Raw genomic sequence first — 23,831 nt, forward strand, 5'->3', positions numbered from 1 at the left:
AACTGGATATAGCAAGACATAACGTCAGTGTAAGTGTTACACATGACCTGTTTGATGGTATAGACTAGGCGTTCATGTAACGTTATGCTGGGACATTATGATCTGGTACTGCACATTATTGTACAAGAAGACACAGCCTTACAGAAATGCAGTAGGAACTGTTGAATGCCAACATTTTAGGAAGTAGTTTATATTCATTCTGTTTTGACTTGACTTTATTAGCCAGGCAAAATCAGATTGTTATGAAAATCAGAATTTTAGTCTTAGCATTGCATTGCAAACGCCCGTGTGAAGTGAAATTCATGATGGATTGGTTAAACCTGGTGCGTAAAATTCAATTCACATTTATTTATGTTGTGCTTTTCACAATACACATCGTTTCAAAGCAGCTTTACAGAATATGCATGAGTCCACATTACAATTTATGATCTGTTATTAGATGTGACTGTCTAAGTTATGTATTACGTACATGTACAAAATCACAGTTAGCTAAACATTTCTTAATTTAACAACGTAATAATTTAAGACAGAAACAATGAGCTCATCGAAGTAATGAATACTTGTTGAACACACACACACAGTGACTGCACATTATTTATTAATGCACAACAAGTGTTGTTGTTGTTGGCAACCATAACTTGGTGGAATTTTTTTTGTTTTTCATATTATATTTATTACTATTAACAAATTAAATAATGTATTGAAGATGTAATTCAATACATTATTTAATGTAAATCACTGCAACACTCACTAAAGGGATAGTTCCCCCAAAAATGATTTTTGTTTGTTAATTTTCTCACCCTCAGGCCATCCATTTTTTCTTCTTCAGTAGAGATGTACAGAATATTTTTAGCTGAAACTGGTCATTGGTGATTCATGTAATGCAAGTCAATGGCGACCATCACTTTTAGAGTAAAAGAAACTAAAACTAAATGAATACTCCTTACGATAGATAGATTATGAAGTGAAACAATCGGTGTTAAAGTGCAAAGTTAAAGCTCAGTGGAGGAAGCGGAAACTGCCGAACGTTCAAACTAACTTTAATGTCATAAAATAAACAAACACAAAACGAAAGTAAAGCGTAACAACACAAGCAAACAAACAAAACGCATGTGAAGTCCAGCGGCCTCGTGTATAAAATGGATATTCATCCTAAAAGTACGATAGTATATTTTAGGATGGTTTATATATATTTTTTATATTAAAATTATTTTTAATATAGTTTTTTTTTGCATTGTTAAATAATTGTCTGACTGTCACTGACAAAACATAAAAAATATATACCGTGCATATCTATAGGGCTGTCACGATAACTACTTTTTGTTGTGCGATATATTGCACCAATATTAATTGCGATAAACGATATTATTGTAAATTTCAGACCATTTTATGCATTATGACAATATATTAGCATAATAATGCAAGTACACTCTTTCAAAGAACAAAGAACATTTTATTCTTATTCTATTCAATATTTTATAAATTTAGACATTGGAATCGGAATGTGAAAATATATATATATATATATATATATATAAATATAAAACAAATAAATACACTTTTGTTAACAAAAAAGTGCAAGGTACAAGAACTAGATCTAAACAAAGTGAACTAAAACTAAGTAACATGTTTAACAAAGTCAGTGTAAAGTGTCTCACACACACACAGATCATCAACGGGCCGTTTCTGACGCCAGATCCAGTGTTTAATTGTTAGGCAGATCCCGAGAAAGAAACACCAACATGATTACCTTGTGGCGCTTAAGGCAGGATCTTTCTTGGGCAGCAGTGTTACCAGCTGTGGTGGGATGGTATGCTTTAGGTGAGATTTTAGGTTAGTTGTGTTGCCTCTATTCGTTGCCGCTGTTTTAAAAACAAAGTCGACATACCAGCTTGTTCACGTTAATTGGCTCTCCTCTCTCATTCGGCAAAATGTTCCCACACCGGAGCTGACGATTGCGGCTTTGAAACCAAGTTCATGTTGGACTTTTTCCTACTAACTGGCTGTAGATGTCACAAAACAGAACACTTTATAACACACGGGATTCACACCTTCTCTTCACCTGTGCGTGTGTGTGTGTGTGTGTACGCCGCCTGAGCCCCGCCTCCGACACATAGAGCAGACAAGATGACAGCGCGATCGACTAAAATGTTTGTGACATTAATTTTTATGTAAAAATAAATATATCAGTTGCAATATATCGCGGCACCAAAATTGATCGCGCTCATTTCCATATATCGCGACAGGCCTACATATGTTACTCATTTGCTCATTAGCACTCGCGCCACCACTCGCTCCGTTCCCACGGCTCTCGGCCCCGCCCTGCTCGCCACAGTCGCTCTGTGCAAGAAACTCAACATCATACAACATTATTACCTGTAATCCACAGCCTTGGCAAACGGTCCTGAGTGCGTTCATGGCAGTCGAATAACGACGTATGTGCGGAAGCTCAAAGGTTGTCTGTGAAAAGTCAATCTTCCTGATTGAGAAGTGAATGCAATCATAATATTTCTGTATAGGTCACCCAGGATAAGCACAAGTACACTTACAACACTTACAGTGGTGGTTGAGTTTGTGAACCTTTTAGAGATTTCTATATTTCTGCATAAATATGTCTTAAAACATCATCAGAAGTCCTAAAAGTAGCACCAGAGAACTCATTTAAACAAATGAGACAAAATATTATAAGTGGTCATTTATTTATTCAGGAATATTATCCAATATTACATATCTGTAAATGGCAAAAGTATGTGAAGCTCTAGGATTAGCAGTTCATTTGAAGGTGAAATTCAAGGCTTCACTTGTTCTGAGATGTTTTCAATCATTTAGTATACGCGGCTCTATGAATATGCAAATGAGCCCCGCCTCCACTCACTCACTCACTCAGAGATCCACTGGTTGACGATCACACGTTGATCTGATTGGTTACAAGGTAGTTTGTGACGTCAGAAACACCAGCGATTTCACACTGTGTTTTTGAGACTGTCTTTGGTTCACTGCAGTTTTAAGCAGAAAACCCTCAGCAATGCTGTCGACTTATGAACTTACACATGGTTTGTCTTAAAGCACATTAAAAACACCAAATAGACATATAAACAACATTAAAAACTTTCACCACGGGGGACTTTAATGTTCATGAGTCCCCCATCAGGAGTAGAGAAAGCCTCTGCTCTCCAAAAAGAACATTGCAGAGAGCTGAAGATCAAGAGGACAAGCCAGAATTGGTGGAAAACGTTTTGTGCGAATGAGACAAAAATATAACTTTCTGGTGTAGCCTAAATGAGAAAAAGTTTGGAAAAAGAAAAACGTGGCATTCCATCATTAGATCTCTGTGAAACATGTTGGTGATGGTAGTTATCATGGTTTGGGCCAGTTTTGCTGCATATGCGCGTGGACGAATTGCCATCATTGATGGAACAATGCATTTTGTATTATGCCAGGCAATTCTACAGGCAAACGTCAGGACATCTGTCCGTGAACTGAAGCTCGAGAGAAAGTGAGTAATGCAGCAAGACAGCGACCCCCAAGCACATTAGTCGGAATGGTTAAAGAAGAACAAAGCTAATGTTTTGGATTGGCCAAGTCAAAGTCCAGACCTTAATCCAATTTAAAGGGGTCGTTGAATATGATATGATCATAAACAACATCTGCAAAGTTACAACGCTCAAAGTTCAAAGCAAAGAAAGATATGTTCTTTTAAAGAAATGGCTTTTTAAGGACTACAACAAACGGCTGGTAGAAACTACACACACGAGCTTCCTACCGGGTTAGTGACATCACCAACCCTAGAATTTACATAAACCCCGCCCCCTGAACACGATTTATAGATTATCAAGAGAGAATATGCTGATCAATGACTAGAAGATAGACACATAAGCTACATAAATTCACCAACTAACCATTCAGAAATGTTGTCCACATGTTGAAGTTTTTCTTGAGTCTCTCCATATTTCTGACTTCGGTTTGAACATAAAAAGTTGTTGAAGTTTTCAGTGCATGTGTATGTATGTGTGTGTGTGTGTGTGTGTGTGTGTGTGTGTGTGTGTGTGTGTGTGAGGTAAAAGGACACGAGCTCTTGAAGCTCCGCCCCCTGTGCCGGGAGCAGCAGCTCATTTGCATTTAAAGGGACAGACACAAAAATTGTGTTTTTTTTCTCACCCTCAACTTTTAACATGCTATATAAAAATATCTGTGGGGTATTTTGAGCTAAAACTTCACACACACACTCTGGGGACATCAGAGACTCGGGGGCTTTCACACTGGGCTCGTTTGCTGCGGCCCGAGCGTGATTGTTCCCGGCAACTTAACTTGATTCTATCGGACCCCTCAGCGTTTGCGTGCATATTACGTCATCGCAAACGTGCACGGCGCATGATAGAAAACAGAACGCGGGTCAATATATTGTGTTTTTATTAATTCGGTGCTATTATGCGCAGCTGAGTGAACACCACAGGTTTACTGTGTGTGTGTCGCATAAGGTGGGCTTCTGCTGCTTGTAAACGGACTCTTCTGAGGAGACAGTGGATTTCCATATTTGTTTCCCTGATTCCACACGCTATACGCGAATACACTGGGCTCACTCTCACTTGTCGTAACCAAGACTTGTCGTATCCAATCATCAACACTATCATCCCTTATATGTGTTATATTTAATACATAATAATCAGCTAAAACGCATGCGCAGGTCACTTTACTTCCTGAACAAGCGCGCACCCGAGTTCGTGTTGCTTTCATGCGGCACGGTTCGGGAGCAACCGAACTCAAAGCGCCTCCTCCAGGTAGTCTCGGGTCCGGTACCCCGGTGCGCACCCGGCTCTGCATGACAGCGTTCACATTACCGATTTTCATGCGAACCGTGCCACGTTCCGAACCAAACTACCAGTGTGAAAGCCCCCTTTTACATATTGTGTAAAGGGCATTATACCACCCCTTTAAAATGTTGTGAAATGACCTCAAGCAAGCAGTTCACCAACATCCGAGAGTTGAAGCTGTTCTGTACTGAGGAAAGGGCTCAAATTCCTCCACGTCGTTGTCTTGGACTGATCAGCAGTTGCTGGAAACGTTTAGTGGCCGTTATTGCTGCACAAGAGGCTCACACCGGATACTGAAAGCAAGAGATCACATACTTGTGCCGCTCTAAGATATGTAATACTGGATAATTTTTCTCAATAAATAATTGACAAAGTAAAAATAAATAATTTGTATAAACTGTATAAACAGATGGATGACACACCTTCACTCTCTTCCATTGTAGAAAAGGAAATATATTGTAGATATAGCGCTTGCGTCTCGGAGGCCGAGTCTGCGCAGTAGTGAACGTGAAGGGGAGCCGCGGTATCACACGCGGTATCACACGCGGTATCACACACGCGGTATCACACGCGGTATCACACGCGCTATCTCACACGCGGTATCTCACACGCGGTATCACACGCGCTATCTCACACGCGGTATCACACGCGGTATCACACGCGCTATCTCACACGCTATCTCACACGCGCTATCTCACACGCGCTATCTCACACGCGGTATCACACGCGGTATCACACGCGGTATCTCACACGGTATCTCACACGCGGTATCTCACATGGTATCACACGCGGTATCACACGCGGTATCACACGCGGTATCTCACACGGTATCTCACACGCGGTATCTCACGTGGTATCACACGCGGTATCTCACGTGGTATCACACGCGGTATCTCACGCGGTATCTCACATGCAGTATCTCACACGCGGTATCACACGCGGTATCTCTCACGGTATCACACGCGCGGTATCTCACGTGCAGTATCTCACGCGGTATCACACACGGTTTGTACAGTTACTGCAGGACAACTCAATATGTCGGTGTGAAATAAACAGTTATGGAAATGTAGAAATTATAAGTCTAAGCTCCAATCTCCTCCCGAAGATCCCGAAAAAAGTCGTTGGTGCTTCAGTGACTACTTCGCTCAGAGAAGCTGTCAATCTCATCTGTCAATCATGACGTCACACTCCCGTTTTTAACCAAAACCAAACTTATTTAAAAAACGAACACTTGATCTTACATCAGTGTGATTTAAAAACGACCTAAAATTACAGAAACCATCTTTGGAATAAAATGTATTTGAAGTGTAATTTGATTGTTTAGTTTGTGATTACATGGAGAGGGCGGGGCTTGTGAGCTATACTGCATCCAGCCACCGGGGGCGATAGAAAAGTTTTGACTTCACTTTTCAGACAGGTCACATTTGTTTGGTTGGGTTTACTTTAAGGACTTTTAGACATCTGATGAGTAGATTTTTTAAGTTCATATTTATGCAGAAAATGCTAAAGGATTCTCAAACATTCAGGCACCACTGTATGTCATTATGCGAGAGGAAGCATGAGACCTCAATGCATCACCATGAAGCAATTTGCTGTTTATTGTAATCATCTCTGGTCACAGTGCGGCAGGGAAAGCTGATATGGCCTCTGCTCTGCGGTGTGACATGAGACTCGAGTCAGGAAAGTAGTGAAGTCAGCTGAGCCGCTCGCATCACGGCTGTGCAGAAAGGAAGGAAACGACCTTCATCAAAACACATCAGTCAAACATGCAGCACTGAACACCTCGCTGCTTAACCCTTCAACAAGCTTACTCATTATTAATCATTCTGTTCTATCACTATCTTATGACTTAGCTACTTAATTATTGGCATTATGTTTAGAATGTGTAGCCTGAGAAAATCTGGACCCCTGGTAAACTCTTCTATGATCACCAAAATACATATTTAAACGTTTTTTTAACTTCAAAATTTTATCGTCTTAAAATAACTTGAGTGTAACTCTACACCCTTGCCTCATTTAGTATGCGTGGTTCTATGAATATGCAAATGAGCCCCGCCTCCACTCACTCACACGTTGATCTAATTGGTTACAATGTAGTTTGTGATGTCAGTTATGACTTAGCTACTTAATTATTGGCATTATGTTTAGATTGTAGCCTGAGAAGAACTGGACCCCTGGTGTAACTTAAAGTCCCCCTGTAGTCAATAATTGTATCCCTTTAAACTCATCTTTGATCTCCAAAATACATATTTAAACGTTTTTTCTTGAACATAAGAGCACAGGGAGACTTTAAGGTTGTTTTTCCCATTATCTGAAATCAAATGGGGCTTTTCATATCTTGCCACAGTCGCCTTTGGCTTATGCACTGGGGGACTAAATATAAGTGGTTTGTCATGATTTTGTGTCAACTTCTTAATGAAACTGAGCGATATGACCACAATCTAAGGGCCCTTTCACACCTACCATGTTTGGTCCGGATTTTTGGACTTTTCAGTTTGATCCGAACCAAAATGACAGCTGTGAAACCTCCTCTGGACCACGGTCCGGACCAAACAGACGAAATTTGGTCCGATGAAAAGAGGTAGTCTCGGTCCGGATCAAACTGAACAAAGGTTTGGTTCGTTTCTAGTGTGAAAGCATTTTCTGTAAGGTTCGGACTTTCAGAGCATTTACAGGACGTTCTGGCTGTTCCCACGTAGCCGAAGAAGACAGAAGATAGCAGGAAAGATGAGCCGTGGTAGCACACGGGGAGAGGAGGAGACAAGGTTTTTAATTGAAATATGGTCTGACAACATAAGTCAACTGGAAAAACGCTTCAAAATGTTCAAAAACGATCAAATGTTCGCACAACGAGGACGTTCATTTGAACTAGCCTCGAATATAGTTGGTGCTGCAGGCAGTAATACCATAATAATAACTATATAGTTTCAACGATATGCGTCTGTCAAAGGTATCCGCCGATTTGACACCACGCTGACGTCAGACGCACGTCCGTTTACAAACCAATCAATGTGGAGAATGAGAAGCCGCCCACAGAGATGATGACGACAGGACGCATGTACGTCATGTAAAGGTCTTTAGTGCGCTCGAATAATTGCAGTGTGAAACCAAACCAAAACTTACCGAATGTATCAAAACATGAACTTTGGTTTGGACCTTGGTGCGACTCTCAGCTGTGAAAACGGCCTAATACCAAGATATGCATGATTTTAATGATGGCAGTCATACACACATCATCTATTAAATCATCAGCTGAGAATGGGTTTGTCACTACACCAAAATGTTATAACTTCAGTGGTTACTCTTTGTTGATGGTTCCCTTTAGACACTGTGTTGTCTGCTTAATATCTGCTAACACTTTATATTGATGCTCCTCAACAGACGTTATACTGACTAGAAGTAACTTTGCAACTACATGTCAACTTCTTCTAACACCGGACCCTACCAGTCTACTATCAGATCACCGAGTGATCGTCAGCGAGTGGATCTCTGAGCTGAGTGAGTGAGTGGAGGCGGGGCTCATTTGCATATTCATAGAACCGCGCATACTAATGAGGCAAGGGTGTCGAGTTACATTCAAGCTATTTTAAGCCATGGAGACTTTTTTTATATTTAAATGTGTCATTTTGGTGATCAAAGAAGAGTTTTAAGTGATAAAATTATTGACTACAGGAGGACTTTAAGAGATACAGCAGAGATCTTGTAGAGGTGAGGGTAGGATGTGTTTTTATGCTTTTCTTCTTGCCTATACATCTGCAATAAGTGGAGCTCGGACATCTCGGACCGCTTCAGGCTTAAGTTGCTTGAAGTGTTGCATCTGTTTATTATTTGGATCTTGATTGTACTAGCAGGATTTAGTTGACAAATGCCAACAGCTTGGATTAAATCCACAGGCAAATCCTATCAGAACGTTTTTGAACCCAAGAGCAGTTTGCAAACTAGTAATTGGTGAATTGGTGAGCGGAAAGTTGTACCCACTGGTTAGTAGTATAAGTAACCCAAACATGAATATAATGTCATTATTTACTCACCCCATGATGTGCCAAATTTGTATGCGTGGATTTTTTCAAATGACATTTTTTAAAGAACATTTTCATATAACCTGTCGTAAAAAAATAAATAGAAAAAATGGTCAAATTCTCTCTTTTTGTGTTCGAGAAAAAAATCTGATCATATAGGTTGTATATGGTATGTATAGGTATGTATTGAGATGAGGGTGAATGAATAAACTACAAGCTTCTGTAAGAGCGTATTACTGTTTTGCAAACTAGTTCATCATATGATCCAAGTGCAAATCAAATAATCTTGGTGCTAAGCAGCACAGAAATCTGGTCAAATACTCGTTGAGTGAGAGATTGCAGCATTGTTATTCAGGGACAAAACAAGAGTGTATTCTGGGATTGTTTTAATACCCAGACTGTGAACGCGCATTTTTTTCTCTCAACCCGTTGCATTTTTCTCGAGTGTGTTCCAGCTCGCTGTTAAGCTGTGTGTTTGTAGTCAACACTGCAGAATGCTCAGGAACGTCCTAATCTAATCTAGCCTCCATATGTTTCTCTTTAAGAGATCCTCCCATGCTTAAGACCTTTCGTCTCTGCGATGGTCAGAAATTCCTGGCATAATTGTGCCTTGGCACTTGTCCCTGAGAGTTTGTGGCATTTCAGCTTTAATTCAGTTTTGGCCTTTGCTGAACAACCAAACGTACATTAGTTCATGACATGTTAACTAGAGTACCTAACAGGGTGTTGGATGTACACGATATTAAAGAGAATATTCTGTGTTTTTTGGCATCACATCGAAGTATTAAACTTGCAACACCGGCTCATTGGAAAAACGTGTTCGCAAATTCCCCAAACTTCAGTTTCTGAAATGATGAACACTGGAGGCAGCAAAACACCAACAAAGTTTATTCTTTTTCACACAAATTATGATTACAGGGGAAGATTATTAATTAATAAAGGCTTATTTGCATGCAGTTTTATGCACAATACTATGTAATGAGCTCAGAACACGTTTATCATAGTGCATGATTTGTAAACTAATACATTCTGACACTTGCATCACATAATCAGCTCCATATATATGACGTTTCTAACGTTGTACAGCATTGTAATGTGTAATGTGTAAAGTCACATTAAAAGAGCTCAAAGCTCAGTCGTAGAAGCGGCTAATGGACACTGTTGCTTCTGGAAATGTTTTTATCTCACGTTTGCTTTTGTTAACATTATCAAAGTTACTTCACTTAAGGACATATTTAATAAGAGTATGCCTGAAAAGGTTTTGGATTTTTTTTTATCATGTTAATTTAAAAAATCTTGTATAATATGACTTTTTGTTTAGTTTTTATTGTATTTATATGATATTTGTATTTTTGTAATTGAATTTTTGCCTTGAAAATAGCTTTGAATGCTGACATGGCATCAAATAAAAGAATCTGAATCTGAATCTGTTAACATTATCAGTCAGGTTTAGTTGGTACGTTATTTTCAAATCTGATTAACCTTTTAGCGTCACTCTACATGCATTTAATTTCTGAACCTGATACGTGCAACAACCAACGCAATAAAATGTTGCCAGATTCACGTTCATCTGTTTTGAATTAAACTTAACACACTTTTAGCACCACTGGACATTTGACTTTACAAGTGACATGAAATGTGACGTAATATCATGTTGCCCAAATGTCGCCACAAGCTCGTTTTTCTAATGAGTTAAAGACTTTGGTGGTAACTTGTCCCATTTGTTCAATTAACATCAGAAAATCTCTTATTACTATTCTAAGCAATTGAACTGCAGGTTAATGCTAAGAAATACAGGCTCTGTATTAAAGGACCTGAGACTTATCTAGGCACTGAAATATCATAGACACTCTTTTCACGTCAGTAAATAATCACACGCTAGAAACCGTTCAGAAGAACTGCGTATCATCACACTGAAAACTCATCCAACCACATGATCCGCTTGCTGTGTGAAGACGGCATCAAGCAATGTCAAATGTAGGAACTATGGTAGTTTTGGGGAAACTGTAAGTGAATGTGAGTCTTTTTCCAGTATAATGTCTCTTCTACAGCTGAGAAACACTTTCAAAGACCCACACTTGAGTTATCAAATGAGTTATAACTTTACAGTGTTTTTACAATTGCTCTATGTGCGTTGTCTGATTTTCTCGATGTACAATGTGTCGCTTAGTCATAATGTTGAAGAAATGGTGAAAATAACATTTCAAAAATGATACTGAACTCATTAAAAGAGCTTTAAAAAGTTTTGTAATGACATGACGGTAAATGATAACACAATAACTGTATTTTCATATACAGGCAGCACATTTTTATTTTAAAAAGTCTTTAAATTGAACGTTTATAGGCCTTATACAGAGAGATTCATGGACCAAGATGCAACTTTAATTAATTAATTGATCAGAAAGGAGCCAATTGTTAAATCTGTCAGTGTGTGAAATGGGTAGAGAGGTATGGAAGTAAAATAATGCCAAATGTTTTTGAAATAAAAAAGCCTGTTGAATTGCACTACTTGAATGGTGACATGTGGCTCGTCACCGAATTCTGTGAAAAGATTTCTCATGAAAGCCACACTAAAAAAATGGCAATAGAAACCCAGTAAGAGAGTGTGACCTGTCGTATCATGAGCGGCTCGTGTCTGTAGCTCAGATGAACCTGAAACCCTGTCGTTGTCAATCAGTGTACTTCCTGTTCTCTGTGGCTGTGTGCGGGAACGATCCGCTCTCAAGCATGTGATGCATGCGTGTTCTTCAATTGTGAGTTTATAATGCAGAATGTTGGGTTTTTTGTTTGTAGATTTTAAATGTATCTGAAGACTCAGCTCATCCCTGCCCCTTTTCTGCAGTGCTTGACTCCACCATGTTTTACAATAACCAGAAATATTGATAATTCATTTAAAATTGAAATTGTGATTTTGTTTCCCAGAATAATTAGCAAGTGCTGCATCGGTGAATCCATTTTTTTTTACTTTGGGATTCTTTTTGCGTGAATTCTTTTTTATTTTGAATTGATGTATTATTTATTATTAAAGAGTTCATTATTATTGTTTACTACACATCAAATAATGAAGAACCAAGTTTCTAACTTCTAAAACTGCCATTTCTTTGTGGTCAGATTCTGTACTGGATAAAAGTGAAGTGAAGCGTGCAATAAAGGTTTCAGTCGGTCTCATGATGATCTCTTGTGCATTTGACATAGTCAGTCATGATCAGTGTTGGGGAAAGTTACTTTTAAAAGTAATGCATTACAATATTGTATATATTGTATATACAATATATAAAGGCCCTTTCACACCAAAAGTGAAGTGAACAAGCCTCAGGCAGAAGGAAATGCATATGTACACCTGTACAGTAGAGGGCGCCGCTCAAATAAAGCTTTCAGATGCTGGTATTCTGGACTAGAGAAGAAAGTTCAACACTCTTATTTCTAAATCTTATCTAAAATAATTTTGGCTTATTAGTATGGTTTAATTAGATCTTGATGGTCAGCAGCAAAGACATTGGTTAATAAAGTGAGATTAAATACATCAAGTATATTTGTGTAATTTTAATATAGTTTAATATAGCAAAATTCTGAGATTGCATTTTACTGTTTTTATTCATTTTGAGGATATTGAATGTTATCGTGCAAGTGAGATGAGTAAATGCATGTTCACATTTAGTCTAGAACTAAAATTACCATCATGTTGTTTACACACACACACACACACACACACACACACACACCCTCACTTAATTTCTCTCAACATGGGGACAGGAGAGCTATCAGTCAATAAATGTGAAAAGTAACTAGCGTTACTTATCTGAAAAAGTAACTTGGATATTTTGTTGTAAATTGAAGTAATGTGTTACTTTACTAGTTACTTGAAATAGTAATCTGATTGTAACTTAAGTTACTTGTAATGAGTTCCCCCAACGCTGGTCATGATCTAATTATGACATTATGATGCTTTGCAATGCATTTAATTGTAATGTATTATGTTGTGTGTCATATAAGGGATTTGCTGATGCCAAGCTGTAGTGTGAGATTAGCGGATCAAAGTTGATTTAAGATGTTAGTATAAATATATCAAGAACCTAGTACACTAATACACTTTTCTGAGGATATTTTAGGTATAGTTCCTAAAAAATGAAAAGCTACTTCCCTGATTGCCCTGGAGGGTATTATGGTTATGAAGAATCTGAGTTATTCCTTCCCAAGCCAAAAATGTTAAGTATGGCCAAGGCAGACAGTAATGGCTTTATTAAGCGGCTGGTCAATAGTCGGTAGTATCTGGGTCATTGCCTTAAGGAGAGATGAGACATTGATGTTGCCTTCGCTGGCTGCTATGGCAGTATAAGGCGAGCATTGTTACCTCTTTCTTTGCAAAGGGAAACTCACCCTAGCATTGGTGCCATGCAAAGATATCCTGCCAGACTTGGTGACATTTGTGGTAAAACACATCCTTTCATGCACGCTGCAAGCCAAGGTGTAGCGCTGCATCACATCTCTCAAGCCACACTGAAGTTTGCACTGAGCTGGCAAAAAATAAATAATCTGGGTCAGAGACTAGATCACCAACTTTTTTATTGTGTATAAGAATATATCATCTTTATGTATACATATTTCAATCATGGCAACTCTTGACTGTTATTAACAGTTTTAGTACATATGAAAGCGCTATAAATGCCTCATTCTGTATTCTTAGTATGATAAAGGGATAGTTCATTAATTTACTTACTTTTTCTAAACCTTTAGTTTCTTTCTTCTGTTGAACACAAAAGAAGATATTTTGAGGAATGTGGGTAACCACACAGTTTCTGGTCTCTGCTGACTTGCATAGTATTTTTTCATTTTTATTTTTCATTTTATGAAAGTCAATAGGGACCAGCCTCTGTTTGGTTACCCACATTCTTCAAAATATCATCTTTTGTGTTAAACAGAAGACATAACTTTATACAGATTTAGAAAACTTGAAGGTGTGTAAATGATCACAGAATTTTCATTTTTGGGTGAACTATCCCTTTAATGAACATGGCAATGTTAATGTATTTGGTCTTGGCAGACTAGATCTGCTACGCTGCTGTTGATTATTGCTGCTATTTAGAATCCTTGATTCTGATTGGTCAATAGCTGAGTTTTATTCACGATAAAACACGACTATGACCGCTTCACCCAACGGTTCTATGTATCACTACACAACACCCCAAGCAACCACTCTTAGCAACGCAAACACATGTTTGATCTCATCGATATTGTTCACTGAAGCTATAGTAGAGTATTGTGAGAGATCGAGTAAGCGAGTGTACCTGCATATACAGTAGATATAGCATTTTCCATCAGGTCAGTCCTATATTTTCATAATAAAAAAATCTGTTTGAATGTCCGCTGCGATATCTTGTCCTTTTAACAGTTAAGGGGTTTAACAGTCTCCGTGATCACAAGTTTGAGTTCTTTCAATGTAAAAGTCTTCTCTACTGACTGACTCGCTCATAAAGACAGTCTTTGTCTCCATCTATTGGCGAAATAATGTATGTAACTTCTGCTGCTGTTCACGGTCAGGGACTATTTTTTCCAGCGGAAGGAATGCTTTTAGTGATTTTACTTCATGAAAGTTGCATAGATACATATTTTTCGGCTTTAATAGTTGTATTGTGTGGTACTCGAGGCAAGTGCTGTATCGTGAATAAGTCACGGCTTTTGCTTCGCGTCGTGCCTAACAACGCCCTTCAGCCGTGACTTATTCACGATACAGCACAGCCTCTCGTACCATATTGCTTATTGCGTACCATATTTGTCGTACCTATATGGACTTGTTACTGCTAATAGATACATGTAAGTTACATACTGTGAGCATGTAAGTTATGCTGCTGGATAAATAGACAGGCATCAATCCCATAGCAGATCTGAGCAGGTGGAGCTGGGGGAGGTGGAGGGTCTCAGAGGAACTACGACGAGCCTACAGCAAACACTGAACCAGACTGTTTAAATGTTGAGCAAGCATCTTATTGGTTGCATGATCAGCAGTGGCCAATCAGCTTGTGCCATGCATTAATGATGTGATTGTTTGTCGATTGCATGTAAAGAACCATTAGCCTGCATCTCGAGTGTCATGCCTGTTTAATTAGCATTATCTCCCGCAGGGGCTTTAAGGGGGAAGCAGTGTCAATGCATGCAGATAATGGAAACATCATTGCATCATGCATATATTAATGATTGTAAATCTCATCTGTCTGGGAGAATTGAAATAATAGATCAGATGTTTGTTTGAAAGGTTATCTAAAACTTAAAGTGAACCAGCTACAGTCTCTACAGAGGCCAGTGACTATTGGGTCTTGTGATCTGGATCACAAAAGGAGGACTTGTCTACTGGATACGGAGGGAAATGCATGATGTCATTAGTATGAGCCCCCGGCACAGTGGAGAGAAGAAGTCGTAAATATTTCAGCAGCTTTATTTTGAAATCAGACGTAGATGTGGAGGGTCTGGGGTAACGATCGGCTGATGGGTGGCTGTTGGTTGATGCAATGCAAAAATAGCTAGTACATGATGTAATGGGCATTAGTTTGTAAACAACAGAGTTGTTATGTGTAAGAGAGATATACAAAATGTGCAGAGCTGTGGGACCAGAGTTGAGAACCAGACTCATCTGAAACCTTCAGTTCAGGACAACCTCACTCCTCTACATGGAGACCAGGATGATCTTAGTGCTGGCTGAACGGATGATCATAACATGACTGAAAGTGGGTTTCATGACATCTTTATCCAGTAAATTGGGAACTCAGGATGCTTGACCAATTCACTAATGTTTCCAGCTAATTCAGCCACTAAATAAAATAAATGCAACAAAGCAGTGTCTGCTGCTCAATATGGTGGACAAATCAATTCAACAAGATCCTATGCTTTCTGGAGCAATGGACTACTGAGTAAACCCTGCTCTTGGAGAGTTTTTCTCCAGCCTGCCCCAACACACTTGTCTCGAGGTTTCTAGTAGGGCTGTAATCTCCCAGTCGATTATTGGTCGATACGTTCAGGCTCGAACAAAATTCTGATTGGTCGATTTTTTGCCGCGTTCATTTAATCAGTTTTGCCCTTGTTCATTTCACCAGGTGGAAAGCACTAATTGCTAATGGGGGTGTTTTCAGAGCACCCCTGTTTCACAGGTAACAGTCTGTCTTCAGAACACCCCCCTTGGTTTCACTTCTTTTGGATTAGCCCAACCACCGGAGAAGAGAGACAGATTGAAGAAAGTAGAAGGCTACTAGAAGGTTTGCTGAATATTATTCATTTAATTGTGAGAGCGTTTCATTCTTAGTCAGTCCTCCTCTACCATGTCAACAAAGACATCGGCAGTGTGGCAGCATTTAAAAAAAAATAGAAAACAGGAAAAAAGGATTGGAGCCTAATGCGCAGTGCCCACTGTTTGTATTAGTTTTGATCCTATGCTTTATTTTTCAGTTATGCACTTTATTTAGTTTCTGCTCTTGATCTGGTTTGTTTAATAATTTTTTTTATTTTATTAAAGTGGACATACCTTTTGTGTTTAAGAGTAAAAGCTTTAAGGTAATAGTCTATTCGTGTCTCAGCCGCGAAGCTGCGCTCCTGTGTTCGATAGTGTCAGCCGATTTTTTGTCTAAAATTTCAGGACTTCAGTCGCCTAAGATTTTCTTTGTTTGATTATAGCCCTAGTTTCTAGTGATCCTGAAAAGCTTGATTGTTCGTGTTATGAAGGTGAGGAAGGACGAACCCAATCGCAGACAGTAGTCAAGGCAACACGATTTATTATACAAATAACAGGGAAAACAAAGCCCACGAGGGGGCAAAACAGGACAGGACTATGGTGACTAACTAGACAAAGACACTGACAAAATACTAGAAGACAAACAACTGATACTAGAAATAGCTCAACAAGGTTACTCACAAACTTGACATAGGTTTGACAATGAACCGACACAGGACAGCAAACACAAGGGGATTAAATAGGGAGACTAATGATAACAAAACAGGTGACACAGGTAAAGCAATAATGACGAGACTAATGATAACAGGTGACACAGGTGAAGCAATAATGACAAGACGAGGATAACAAGGAGGGCGGGGCTAGATGACGAGACAACACAAGCACATGGCCAAACAAGGCCATGTGTTTGCACATAAAACATGGGTCTGTCATGATCCTGCCTCAAGACCCAAAGAAAGACGATGACTAGATGGCAGAATCATGACAGAACCCCCACCTTAAGGAGCGGCTTCCAGACGCTCCTCAAGGGTACATCAAACACGGGACATGACGGACTGAGACAAAGACAAACCAACTAAACATGACAAATAACATTAAAGGCAGACACGAAAACGGACGCACTGGAACAGCGTAGACTGAAGCGGGCTCTGGAACAGCGTTGACTGAAGCGGGCTCTGGAACAGCGTTGACTGAAGCGGGCTCTGGAACAGCGTTGACTGAAGCGGGCTCAGGAGGAGACAGAGATGGAGGACAGAAAGCTCCCTTCTTCCTCCTCTTTCTCCTTGGCCGCGGAGCAGAGACCAAAACCGGGCTTGTGACCAGTAGGGGAAGCTCAGAAGGGACCGTAACTGGTGCTGGGAGGACAGACTCTGGCAGGGTTGACTCCGTCGCTGAAGACTCCGAAGCAGACTCCCACGAGATCCGTCTCCCTCGCTTGCAGCGGAGACTTACAGGTGCGGATGACGCTTCAGGAGTCGAAGTGGGGCACCCCTGTTCCTCCTGCGTAACAACGCCTAAGACGTGACCCTCCGGGATCACGGGCAGCATGGCCGGCGATGACGACATGGGAGTCTGTGGCTCCTTTTGACACAAACGATCCACCACTTCTCGGAAAGAACGGTGGATCAGTCTCTCCCGTACAGCCAGAGGAGGAGGGGTATTGAGACCCGCGATGAAGTAACGGTTGACCAGGATCTCTGGCAAGAAAAATCTCTTCCCTTCCACGACCTGGGCGTACCGTCTCAAGGTCGACTCACCCTGGGGCGGAAAAGGAAGTTTTCCACTCTTACTGTCAGTGATAGCCGACTGCCACCATAGTTCCTGGTCGTCCGAATGTTGCTTGACGGAATCAGACATACTGTCTGCTGGGTTCTCTTTTGGTCGGTTCATTCTGTTATGAAGGTGAGGAAGGACGAACCCAATCGCAGACAGTAGTCAAGGCAACACGATTTATTATACAAATAACAGGGAAAACAAAGCCCACGAGGGGGCAAAACAGGACAGGACTATGGTGACTAACTAGACAAAGACACTGACAAAATACTAGAAGACAAACAACTGATACTAGAAATAGCTCAACAAGGTTACTCACAAACTTGACATAGGTTTGACAATGAACCGACACAGGACAGCAAACACAAGGGGATTAAATAGGGAGACTAATGATAACAAAACAGGTGAGACAGGTAAAGCAATAATGACGAGACTAATGATAACAGGTGACACAGGTGAAGCAATAATGACAAGACGAGGATAACAAGGAGGGCGGGGCTAGATGACGAGACAACACAAGCACATGGCCAAACAAGGCCATGTGTTTGCACATAAAACATGGGTCTGTCATGATCCTGCCTCAAGACCCAAAGAAAGACGATGACTAGATGGCAGAATCATGACAGTTCGGGTGTGTTGAACAGGATTGAAGCTAAACTCTGCAGGATAGTAGCCCTCCAGGAGCAGGATTGGGCACCCTTGAACTACTGTAACTACCTTAAACCATGAAAAGCTGTAGAGCTACAATCCCCGATCCTGGGCAAAGTGGGACATTCCCAAGAGGAAGATAATGTTGGCCAGCCTCAGGAAGCAGGAGACCCTCTGCATCTGCTTGTTTGTCTTGCTACATAGATAACCCATCTGTGACATCATTCAACATCTGAATCAATCTGACCATGATTGGAAAGTTACTTCTCTTATTGTTGAACTTCAAACTACAGCTTGATTGTTTTTTGTTGCGTAGCTATATTATGCAGAATATAAATGGACCAAGATGTTTGGTGACGTGAGCCGCATCATTGCAGTCACATTCATTTTGAGTGAGTCAAATATTGAAGGGTGCATAACACTCGGTTTCTGCCAATCTCTTGGTAATCTTGAGTACCTATAGAGTAGTATTGCGATTGCATCCCGTTCCGACTCATGACCGGGATCTTTTATAGCTGGGACCATCTTTCAGTTTCAATCAATCTGCAAATCCAGCATCGAACTGGGCCTTGTTTATAAATATTTTGTCACCGAAATGTTGGGAACAAACAAACACACTTGCACAACTCTGTTGCTGCCCCGGAAAAACAAACTGCCTCCACTGTTCCCTCAACGCTGGGTTCTTTGGGAAGCTGAGCAAGGTTATCTTTCCCTCTCAACCAAAAACTCACTTCTTTAGTGACATTTTTGATCTCGTGGTCTAAAAACAAAATGTTGAATCTTTCAATGATGAAGCGCATCAACGGGTGTTGCTCTTGCTCTCGCTTTTCCAAGAGAAGTGCGCATACAAGGATTTCTGCCCTTTATGACGTTACACAGGGCCATTCTCAAAAAAAAAACGTTCAGAAACTTATACGAAGCCTTAACGAGTGTTTTTGACACAGAAATACGCCGTCATACTGTACGTCCAACTCGTTTTTTTAAACTTTGGCAATGTTTAGCATGAGAATCCAACTCTTAAACAGTGTAAACAAGTCAGACTGCATCAAATGGCATTAGACATCCCCTTTAAGAAATGAAAAGAGTGATCGTTTCTTGCCAGTTTTACAATACGGTGGATTTATTGATTCAAAGTCTCTGAGAAAAAGCTGAACAAAAACTGAAATTGAGCTGCGTCTCTTATTGAGTAAGAGCAGGGAGCGAAACAACAAGCAGCTTTATATTTGGCAAATAAGAAGAAATCATGCCTGAATGGAGTGAAGTAAAGTAAAGAGACTGCTCAGTCCACGATTGGCAGCGGTGGCAAAAAGGGCTGAAGCCGTGCAGATGGCCAGTGTTTCTGTGGGCCTGTATAATCAACGCTGGACTGCTATAGAGCACTGCAATTTCATACATGCACTGTAAAATACAACAGTTGTTCTGAGTAACACGTGATAGTTAGCTTTACTTAATGTCTTAAATTAATTGTAAAAATCTAGTAGTCTGTACTATTCACATTCTATGCCTTGTTTACTCCAACTCAAGTTAAGATTAATTGATTGGTATGATTAGTTTTTGTCAAGCAAAAAAAAACTTGAAAGGGTGTCCATAAGAGTGACATGACACCTTCATAATCATGACATGTGGTTTTATGGTTTTATGCATGTGTATGCAACTGCCATTAAGTGTCATTCACTCAATTATTAATTTTTTAATGCAAATATGACATTGTTTGAGATGTGTTTGTCATGACAACTTGACATAAACCAATACATCATAACCTGTCAATGTCATAACAACTTGACAATACCAAGACAACATAAATTGTCATAGCAGATTGATTATCAAACTTAAGATACCACTTAGCTTTATGGGTTAACATTACATTAAACTGTAATGTGGTTGGTTTTGACATCGGCTGCCATGAGGCGATTATAACTGTCAGGAAGGTTTTTCTTGACCTCAACTACAGTGGTACAAATTCATTTAATTACATTTTAATGACAAATTCAATCCATAAAGCTAAGTAGTTTCTTAAGTTTGATAATTAATCTGCTATGTCATGTTTATGACATTTATGACAGGTTATGTTGTCTTGGTAATGTCAAGTTGTCATGACATAGACACTGACAGATTATGATGTGTTGGTTTATGTCAAGTTGTCATAACAAAGACATCTCAAACAATGTCATATTTGCATTAAAAATGTCATAATTGAGGGAATGACACTTAATGGCAGTTGTCATAAACATGCATAAAACCTCCTTCATATTCATGACGTGTCATGTCATGATTATGAAGGTGTCATGTCATATAGGTGTCATGTTATGAAGGTGTCATGTCTTATGGACACCCTCAAGTAAAGTGTTACCAAAAGGTTTTGAGACGGGCAGTTCTTATCAGACTTTCTCTCATTTCCTCCACTTCTGCAGTTATCTTTCTCTAGTTGCATTCACTCATTGAGTTATCTGGGATGTCGAATTGCCAATACAACTGAACATTTTGAGAGAACATCACATAAAATGACTTATTGATGCTGATTTTCCTCAAAATGTTTGAGTTTGAACTCGCCATTATGGTGATTAGTGTTCCCTTTGTTTGGGAATTTGAAACTTCATTCATATTATTGTAATTCTCTTCCTATTGATGCATCAATGCAACAAGAAATCACAGTTATTTGGTTTCAAAGTGAGGGAAGTAATAAATAGGTTGCTTTTACATATACACCCACTCTCTGTGTGTATGTAGACCTCCCCACACAACACACACTACTTACTACTAACCAGCAGCTTCTGTGGCAACAAATCCCAGGATGAAGGAAATGAAAAGCAGCACTCAACAAGCGAAGCAATTGTCCCATGCAGTGCTCTGGGTAATGAGCTTGGAAAGGGGCAGCTGGGTTTTCCCTGACTGAAAAAAACATTTATATTTCCTCTTCTCTAATCAGCCATTTTTGCTGAGTTGCGTTTGCTCATGTTATATCCATCTCATGTTTCGATCATGCCAATATTCCCACACTGGCGCTTATGAGTCTAAACTCTTCTTTGCAATGTAAGTCTAGGAGGCGAAGGCAAGTCATAATTCTCTTGTGTGTGTGATGCAGGGAACAGGATTCTGGATTTTCGTCACTGGTTTTCTAGTAAGCCAGTGCATTCAGAGTGTCTCCACCCGGGTATGGCTTACGTAAGCTGCGTATAGTGGGAGGATGGTGCTTACATAAAAGCCTCCGCGACAGAGGGACGGTTGGGATGGGGAGTCGGGGGCGGAGCTTATACCTTAGGAGCGTGCATGATCCCTGGTGGGGGGGGAGTCAGTGATGCAGTGAATGAATGCCTCTTGCCCGCTGATCCGTAACTGAGCGAGGGACAAAGGCCTCCTGGAGAGGGAGCGCAGTCGGGATCTCACAGCTCCTCCGCCGCGCTCACACCGCGACTCGCCTCTCCTCTCAGTCCATCAATGGAGCGAGCTGAGGATGGTGAGTGTTAAACGCTTTACTCAAGGCTCTGATTCATTCGTTTCCATGGGAATAGTTGCAGTTGTGTGTGATTTACGCGACCAGTTCATGAGGTGCCAGACAGAATGATGTGGGTTTGTAAAATCTGTCTAATGAGACTGGTGTGAAGCGTTGATGGTGATGGTGCTCTGATGTATTAGTTATAAAAGGCATTCACTTGGTTTCTTGCAATGCAAACTGGGGAAGGTACGGCCGAAACATTATATGGCCTGATATGATTCATTTTCTATCATAGTAACAGTCCATGCACTACTGTTCAAAAGTTTGCAGTTGGGGAGATTGTTTTAGTGTTTTTGAACGAGTCTCTTATGCTCACTAAGAGTTTTAATGAGTACAGTACAATTATTGAAAATGGTTGCGCTGCTCAATATGATTGTGTATAACGGAATTTTTTTGATGAATATAACGTTCAAAAGAACAGCATTTATTTGTAATAGGAATCTTGTAACATTGTCTGCCACTTTTGAGGCATTCTTGCTGAATTTTGAATGGTAGTGGATATTGGTGTATTTATTTTACTGGAAATTCAATAACAATTGATTATGTATCAAATAACCATATGGTAATAATCTCAATATTCAGAAAATCCAGTGAATGAAAGATCTGCATCTTCTCTTTCATTTTAAACTTGATGGCCACAAATCAAAATATATATGAATGCACAACCAATGATAAATTTAGCATCAGTGCAAAAACAGCTTAGCATTATGCAACCCTTGACTTATGAACTAAAGATGAATATTATACAACGGATCATTTTGACTAAAAATTCTGATTGAATGAGCTTTCTGAGCTGTGTAAATAACATGTAGCAGTGCTGTCTGCTGATAGCTTTTGGATGTATTTACTGGTGGTAGGGTGTGGTTTGGTACGGTTTGCTATGGTTTGGTGTGGTATAGTATGGTGTATTGTATGGTGTATTGGTGCGTTCAAGTCATCTCGACTCGTATAGATCGTAATTTACGAGTTGAACGCCACCACAATGTCGTAAACACCAGTGGGAAGCTCAGGATGTTCTCTAAGCCCGATCTTTACGAGTTGTGGGCGTGTCACTGAGAAACATGGCGGAATAACACAATACAAGGTATTTAGCTTGTCAGGCTTCTCTATTTACAGCGCAGTAAGCTAATCGCCTGCACAGAATATTATAGCATTATACAATAACTATGTAATAGGCCTATGTAACGATAAAGTCTGCAGTGGCTTCATAAATTAACTAAAAACATAAAAACCAAAGCACACCTTATGCAAATCTTTGTTCTTCATTTTCTAGAACGAGAGTTTAAGAACCTCGCTGTATTTTTGTGTAAGTAATTGAGAGAGAGTACTCCGTCATCTTACTCCGACTTCCCACCTTGTGCGTACAAACTTCCCATGAGGACTTGAATGCACCGTATGGTATGGTGTGTGGTATGGTGTATGGCAGGGATAGGCAACTTCGGTCCTGGAGGGCCACTGTCCTGCAGAGTTTTGCTCCAACCCTAATTAAACACAGACACACCTGAACAAGGCAATCAATGTTTTCAGGATTGCTAGATAGATACAGGAGTTGTTATCAGGGCTGAAGCTAAACTCTGCAGGACAGTGGCCCTCCAGGACCGAAGTTGCCTATCCCTGGTGTATGGTATGGTGTATGGTATGGTGTATGGTATGGTGTATGGTATGGTATGGTGTATATGGTATAGTATGGTGTATGGCAGGTGTCGGCAAGTAACTTTGGCCGCGGGCCAATATTTTTTTAATCCAGTAGATGGCGGGCCAGCTACATGGAATAGGCCTATTCGTTACGGTGAAATCACAAAATATAATGCACACAAACATGTCCCTACTACTTGATATACAACCACTGATGAGCATAATCGGTTTTGATG

The 23,831-nt window shown here is 40.0% G+C and overlaps 1 protein-coding gene and 1 long non-coding RNA gene across 3 annotated transcripts in view; both read left to right on the forward strand.

The window, feature by feature from the left end:
• cdc42se2 (CDC42 small effector 2) overlaps window positions 1-23,831 on the forward strand; it is a 52,628-nt gene that overhangs the window by 559 nt on the left and 28,238 nt on the right. Inside the window, exon 1 of one of the 2 annotated variants that reach the window (XM_079600190.1) lies at window positions 21,753-21,921. The exons of the other annotated variant lie outside the window; for it this stretch is intronic. The gene's annotated coding sequence lies outside the window, so the exon portion shown is untranslated. Of the gene's footprint in view, window positions 1-21,752; window positions 21,922-23,831 lie in introns of those variants that run through there. 2 annotated transcript variants of the gene reach the window in all.
• On the forward strand, window positions 14,687-19,352 carry LOC306991849. The gene is made up of 3 exons (XR_013796173.1): window positions 14,687-15,941; window positions 15,977-16,526; window positions 18,446-19,352. It is a non-coding gene; the product is annotated as an uncharacterized lncRNA (long non-coding RNA).

Source organism: Phoxinus phoxinus, assembly GCF_949152265.1.
Source record: "Phoxinus phoxinus genome assembly, chromosome: 23".
Taxonomy (NCBI): domain Eukaryota; kingdom Metazoa; phylum Chordata; class Actinopteri; order Cypriniformes; family Leuciscidae; genus Phoxinus; species Phoxinus phoxinus.